We start from the raw sequence: 7,500 nt of genomic DNA on the forward strand, positions 1-7,500 counted from the left end.
TGTCCTACCTATTGTTTATAATAATATACATACCTATCGAGATGTCCTACCTATTGTTTATAATAAGATACATACCTATCGAGATGTCCTACCTATTGTTTATAATAAGATATAGAGCTATCGAGATGTCCTACCTATTGTTTATAATAAGATATAGAGCTATCGAGATGTCCTACCTATTGTTTATAATAAGATACATACCTATCGAGATGTGCTACCTATAGTTTATAATAAGATACATACCTATCGAGATGTCCTACCTATAGTTTATAATAAGATACATACCTATCGAGATGTGCTACCTATAGTTTATAATAAGATACATACCTATCGAGATGTGCTACCTATAGTTTATAATAAGATACATACCTATCGAGATGTCCTACCTATTGTTTATAATAAGATACATACCTATCGAGATGTCCTACCTATTGTTTATAATAATATACATACCTATCGAGATGTCCTACCTATAGTTTATAATAAGATACATACCTATCGAGATGTCCTACCTATTGTTTATAATAAGATATAGAGCTATCGAGATGTCCTACCTATTGTTTATAATAAGATATAGACCTATCGAGATGTCCTACCTATAGTTTATAATAAGATACATACCTATCGAGATGTCCTACCTATTGTTTATAATAAGATATAGAGCTATCGAGATGTCCTACCTATTGTTTATAATAAGATACATACCTATCGAGATGTGCTACCTATAGTTTATAATAAGATACATACCTATCGAGATGTCCTACCTATTGTTTATAATAAGATACATACCTATCGAGATGTCCTACCTATTGTTTATAATAAGATATAGAGCTATCGAGATGTCCTACCTATTGTTTATAATAAGATACATACCTATCGAGATGTGCTACCACTAGTTATAATAAGATACCTATAATTTATAATATGATAGACATAATTTTAATAAGAATAGATCGATAAAACTTAAATATTTACTACAGGAATACATTTCGATAGGGTAGGACAAATCGACAGATAGATCTATAAATCTGCGCTACGGTAGGAAGTTTCGATAGGGTAGGACAAATCGACAGATAGATCTATAAATCTGCGCTACGGTAGGAAGTTTCGATAGGGTAGGACAAATCGACAGAACACCGGTCCTAAAATCTGATTGGCTGAGCCGTGTTCGAAGCCGTTGTAAAATCCCCGATAAACGCACACCTATAACCACCTCACATCATTCCATATTAATAGATGAAAAAGAAAAGAAAAAGAAAAAGTGAATGTTATTTTCGCCCTCCGCTTCGCGTCGTGCCAAAAACGTCATCCCCGTGCTAAAATCACAGTAACGCACGGCCTCTCGTGGCTTATTGCTTTAGTATACAATAATACTCATTCCTGGTCTTTCTAACACCATTCTCAGGTTTAATATTATTTGTATTTGGGGACATTCCTTAAGAAACACTGTGTTTGTTGTCTTCTCGCTAACCTAACCTTGCCGGGTTTAAAGTACTTCATGTAAATTAACCTCTAGGGGGCGCTGCAATGCCTTATTAGATACAGCAGACGCAAGCAACTGTTAGATTGGTTGTTTATTAGGATTTTAACGTCATCTTTTACACTTTGGTTACATTCCTGACAGGAACGGTAGTTACTCAATACACAAGGTTCATCACTTCTCAAGGTTATATCGAACACAGTCGTGGACAATTTAGTGTCTCCAATTCACTTCACTTGCATGTCTTTGGACTGTGGGAGGAAACTGGAGCACCCGGAGGAAACCCACGCGGACACGGGGAGAACATGCAAACTCCACACAGAAAGGACCCAGGACCTTCTTGCTATGAGGCGACAGTGCTACCCACTTAGCCACTTATTATTATTATAATTAGTATTAGTAGTAGTAGTCGTTAAAAAATATTAATTAATTAATTAATTATTAAAATATTTCTTTCAGTGTCATAAATTGATTATTCAATGCTGTGGTCATTTATGAGGCGCTACTTTTGGAGCCATTACCAGCTATTTAGTAAAAAGGCTGCCTATCCCTGTTACTGAGCTGTAACATTGTGACTTCTGTTTTTATTTGCTATTTGTCCATGTTTGTATATGCTACCCAACCCTATTATCTTGTTTCCTTTGGAAACATTATATCATTATTTATTTTAATTTTATTTAATTTAATTCATGCTTGTCCCTTTTTTGTTAGTAGTATTTTAGCCACAGTATTGTTCTACCTTGGTCCAGCATCCTGCACTTCATTTGCAGGCTTCACCTTGCACCCCGTTAAAATGTTAAAAGTTTTATACTCATTAAAAATAAAAAAACACAACACAAACAAAAAACCCAAGGGTTCTGAACACTTTCAAATTTCATTATAGCTAATGATAACTAAATGACTGATTATTACTTTTCATCATTTTTTAAACTTGAATTGTTTGTGAACAATATGTTAAAACCTTTTCCCAGTCACATGGCATCTAGCTTTTAGAGGCAATGTAAAAATTGTAATCTTTGAGAATCAGTGGGAACAACTCGTCATTTGATGTACATTATAGTTAGTGTTTACTGTTGCTGTTTCTGAAGATCTTACTCTTAACCTTACTTCAACACACCTGCATCAGATTGTGATAAAGCCTCTGCTGATCAGGTTTCCCCACAAATTTGTAAGGTCTTAAAGAAATATCATCCATGACCACATACAGAGCCCCATTGTCAGTTTCTCAGCAGATCTGTTGGCTTGCCTCGCCTCTCACCCTGTGTAGAGTTTCAGCAAGACCAACACAGTCGATCCTCATTGTTTATCTCAGTGTCACTTCTCCTCTTACACTCCACACAGACAAGACCTTCTGTCTACCTGCCTTCTATTTTATTTCTCTATGTATCTATCATTCAACTTTCCTCTCCTAGCCCTGCCTTTATGCTTGCATCTGGTTATCTACAGTATATTATTACTGTTTCCTGACTTCTTTCTTGGGTCAAGGTCCTAATGTGAGGACAGAATAAATAAAACTGACACAATCTGCTGATATTTGGATTTTTCAATGAATCAGTTTGAAGAGGGTAACATCAGGCAAATTACACCATTGGGTAAAATGGACTAGACATTATTAGTCTTATGTGTCTAGTCTTATGCATTATGTGCAGTATTCTTGAAATATGTTTCAGATCCACTATGACCCTGACAGGATTAAGCAGCAAAGACTAAGCATTTGGTGTTAAAAAAATCTCCCAAAGGTAGTGAGAGGGCTGTACAGGGTCCTTGGGACCAGGGTTCAAATCTCCCCTCTGGTCTGAAAAGGTGAGCATATTCCTCTAAGCATTGGTCCTCTGGGGTTTTCATACCACCTAGTAAGACTATGCAGAAGATTTGGCTACTGTAAATGGTAATGAATTGGTGCTCTGTCCAGGTATGTTTCCACCTTACACTCAGTGTTTTCTCATGGCATCACGAAGAACCAAAGTGAGCACAGGCACAATGTAACTGAATACTTAAAAGATGGATTTCTGTGGTGACATACAAATAGTATGGTAGGGTTGATTTGAACAATTTGTTTTTGTCTGACAAGAGTGGAACCCACTTGTTGTGCATTCTAAGACGCTGTTATTGGAGTCACCACAGCCTTACTGTCCGTTCAAATAAATCTGGTTATTCTCTAAACTATCATGTAAACAAGGCATTTATGCCTGCAGAATTGTACATGGAATGTACATGGAAAAGCAACATCCTTTAAATAGTGCTTTTTCAAATGTCCCAACAAACAACATTGATTTTATAGCGAGTGCTTAGTTTGATACGTATCTTATTTAATTGTGCTAATTAATGTCTTCACTGCAAGGAGGTACAGAACTTAAACTATGACAAAGATTGTCATTTACTGTGAAACAAAACAGATACAGTAAAAAATTGCTAAGTCATTCTTTCTTAACCTTTTAATGTTCTAATCCATACACCTTATCTCCTGCTTTTCAATCCTTAACTGCTGATACTGTCAGTGCAAGAATGTATAATTTTCAGAAAAAAATGTCAGTTCATTTGAACCATAAACTTGCCACCCCTTTTACAGGGATAAAGAACTGTAAATCATATTTGAATTGATTGTCAATCAGTGGGTAAATACATCAAGATGAGAGAATGACTTGGCCAGTGTAAAGGATTGCAAACATACTGGTTTTATAGCTTAGATCTTTAAAAAATGAATTCCACATTATTGTATAATAAATGGTATTGCTGCACATATTGTGTTTTTGGCATCCCTATGGTTGTGAATATTGACCAGTGTCTAGTCCATTTGACTGTATCGTTTTGTCTTTGTACAGTGGGACAGTGGTAGCCCACTTTGTAGAGCTTTGGGCTATCAATCAAAAGGTTGTAAGTTCCAATTCTGACTCTGCCATACAGCCACAGTCCTTAAATAAACAACATGTTGAACTCCAAACAGACAGTAAAATGGAGCTTTTTTATATTTCAAACATAGACCCATTGACCTTTTAATATAGTGTGCAAAAAGTCAAGAAGTCTCAATTCAATACTTTTCTGAATTTTATAAATTATATTAAACAAGCACATACACCTAACTCCTCGTTTCATAGTTGTGAATATTTCATACATATACATAAAAAGAGATTGCTAGAGGGATTTTATGTGTGTGTGTGTGTGTGTGTGTGTGCATGCACAAAAAAAAGGGACATCAGTACAATACATTTGGTGGTTTTGTGCTTTGTACCAATGGCTTAAATGACAACTGAGCTTGGGTTTTCTTTGGAAATAAAGGCCAATGTGCAATACCAAGGTAAAAGAATTGTTAAATAAGTGACCAGGGGTTGAAAGTACATCAACACAAATGGTTAAAATTAAGTCCTCTCTCACAAAAACAAATTAGAACATGGCTGCTGTCAAAACACAGCAAACAGCTGGCCACTAATATAAAGGCAAATAAGAAAAAAAATATAAGGGAGACTTGGACTGAATTACATAAGCAATTTTATTTAATTGTTTCAATGCTTCTCACTTTTATTGTCACTGAATGCAAAACCAAAGGTTAATATGGAGAAGCTAATAAATGGCATGTACTGTATTTGTGTTGTTGGAGAAAACCAGTGCAAACGTGGGGTAAACACTTCATGTCACACTTCAGGCAAAACTATTTGCTGTTCCAGGTGTCTTGCTATTATATTATGTATAGCAATGGTATTCAAACTGTTTATTTGCAGTTAATTAGTCAGTCTACAATTATGGAATGACAGGAAGAAGTGTGAGCACTTCTAAATGCCATACAGTGGGGCCAAAAAGTATTTAGTCAGCCACTGATTGTGCAAGTTCTCCTACTTAGAAAGATGAGAGAGGTCTGTAATTTTCATCATAGGTACACTTCAACTATGAGAGACAAAATGAGAAAAAAAAAATCCAGGAAATCACATTGTAGGATTTTTAAAGAACTTCTTTGTAAATTATGGTGGAAAATAAGTATTTGGTCAATAACAAAAGTTCAACTCAATACTTTGTAACATAACCTTTGTTGGCAATGACAGAGGTCAAACGTTTCCTGTAAGTCTTCACCAGGTTTGGACACACTGTAGCTGGTATTTTGGCCCATTCCTCCATGCAGATCTCCTCTAGAGCAGTGATGTTTTGGGGCTGTCGCTGGGCAACACGGACTTTCAACTTCCTCCACAAATTTTCTATGGGGTTGAGATCTGGAGACTGGCTAGGCCACTCCAGGACCTTGAAATGCTTTTTACGGAGCCACTCCTTCGTTGCCCGAGCGGTGTGTTTGGGATCATTGTCATGCTGGAAGACCCAGCCACGTTCCATCTTCAATGCTCTCACTGATGGAAGGAGGTTTTGGCTTAAAATCTCACGATACATGGCCCCGTTCATTCTTTGCTTAACACGGATCAGTCGTCCTCTCCCCTTTGCAGAAAAACAGCCCCAAAGCATGATGTTTCCACCCCCATGCTTCACAGTAGGTATGGTGTTCTTGGGATGCAACTCAGCATTCTTCTTCATCCAAACACGACGAGTTGAGTTTTTACCAAAAAGTTCATGATATTTTCCCAATCCTGTTCTGGATCATCCATATGCTCTCTGGCAAACTTCAGACGGGCCTGGACATGTACTGGCTTAAGCAGGGGGACACGCCTGGCACTGCAGGATTTGAGTCCCTCTCGGCGTAGTGTGTTACTGATGGTAGCCTTTGTTAGTTTGGTCCCAGCTCTCTGCAGGTCATTCATCAGGTCCCTCCGTGTAGTTCTGGGATTTTTGCTCACTGTTCTCATGATCATTTTGACCCCACGGGATGAGATCTTGACCCGAAGGGAGATTATCAATTGTCTTGTATGTCTTCCATTTTCTTACAATTGCTCCCACAGTTGATTTATTCACACCAACCTGCTTGCCTATTGTAGATTCACTCTTCCCAGCCTGGTGCAGGTCTACAATTTTCTTCCTGGTGTCCTTTGACAGCTCTTTGGTCTTGGCCATGGTTGAGTTTGGAGTCTGACTGTTTGAGGCTGTGGACAGGTGTCTTTTATACAGATAACGAGGTCAAACAAGTGCCATTAATACAGGTAACGAGTGGAGGACAGAAGAGCTTCTTAAAGAAGAAGTTACAGGTCTGTGAGAGCCAGAAATCTTGCTTGTTTGTGGGTGACCAAATACTTATTTTTCATACTAATTTTCTCATTTTGTCTCTCACAGTTGAAGTGTACCTATGATGAAAATTACAGACCTCTCTCATCTTTCTAAGTAGGAGAACTTGCACAATCAGTGGCTGACTAAATACTTTTTGGCCCCACTGTATATATAGTCTTGTTGCAAGGTGGTGAAGCAGGTCTTGTTGGTGCTACACAGTTCAGGTCCATGTGATTAAAATATACTTTTTGGTTAGTACTTTTACTCATAAAAACATGCCAGTAGGTGAACTATCTGCTCTTAATTGCCATTGGGGTGTGTGATGCCCTGTGATGGCCTGGCACCCTGTCCAAGGAATATTCAAACCTGTTTTTACACAGGCTTCTGTATAGAAGTGCAACAGGAAGGCAATCTTATACATTCATGACGGTATAGTATTTAACCATTTCTTACTCAAACTATGAACAAATTAAAAATGTCACATTTGTCCTTAAATATTGTCTATCCTAAGTGGGAATAGGCATAAATGGCCCTTAAAATACAATGTATTCTAATAGTTATGCAGTCTGAAACATTTAAAAGTGACAAATTAGCAAAAACAATAAATTGGGATGGGGAATTTTTAGTGGTATGTGGCAAAAAATTATTAAAATTTTGAATAACAGCAAAACACTGTCATTTTACTGAAGTTTTTGGCATCTTTTGGCACTAGGATGTACTGTAAATTACAAACTGTAAATTGGAATCCACTAACTTACTGTAAGAATTTTACAGTATATAACTACAAAACGTCACAGAAATAACTAAAATCTCAAGTCTATCACTGTTGTTTTTGTTACTTACAGTGCACGCGCGTGTCCATGCTTACACTTTTTACACAATTG

Source organism: Trichomycterus rosablanca, chromosome 16, assembly GCF_030014385.1.
Source record: "Trichomycterus rosablanca isolate fTriRos1 chromosome 16, fTriRos1.hap1, whole genome shotgun sequence".
NCBI classification, from domain to species: domain Eukaryota; kingdom Metazoa; phylum Chordata; class Actinopteri; order Siluriformes; family Trichomycteridae; genus Trichomycterus; species Trichomycterus rosablanca.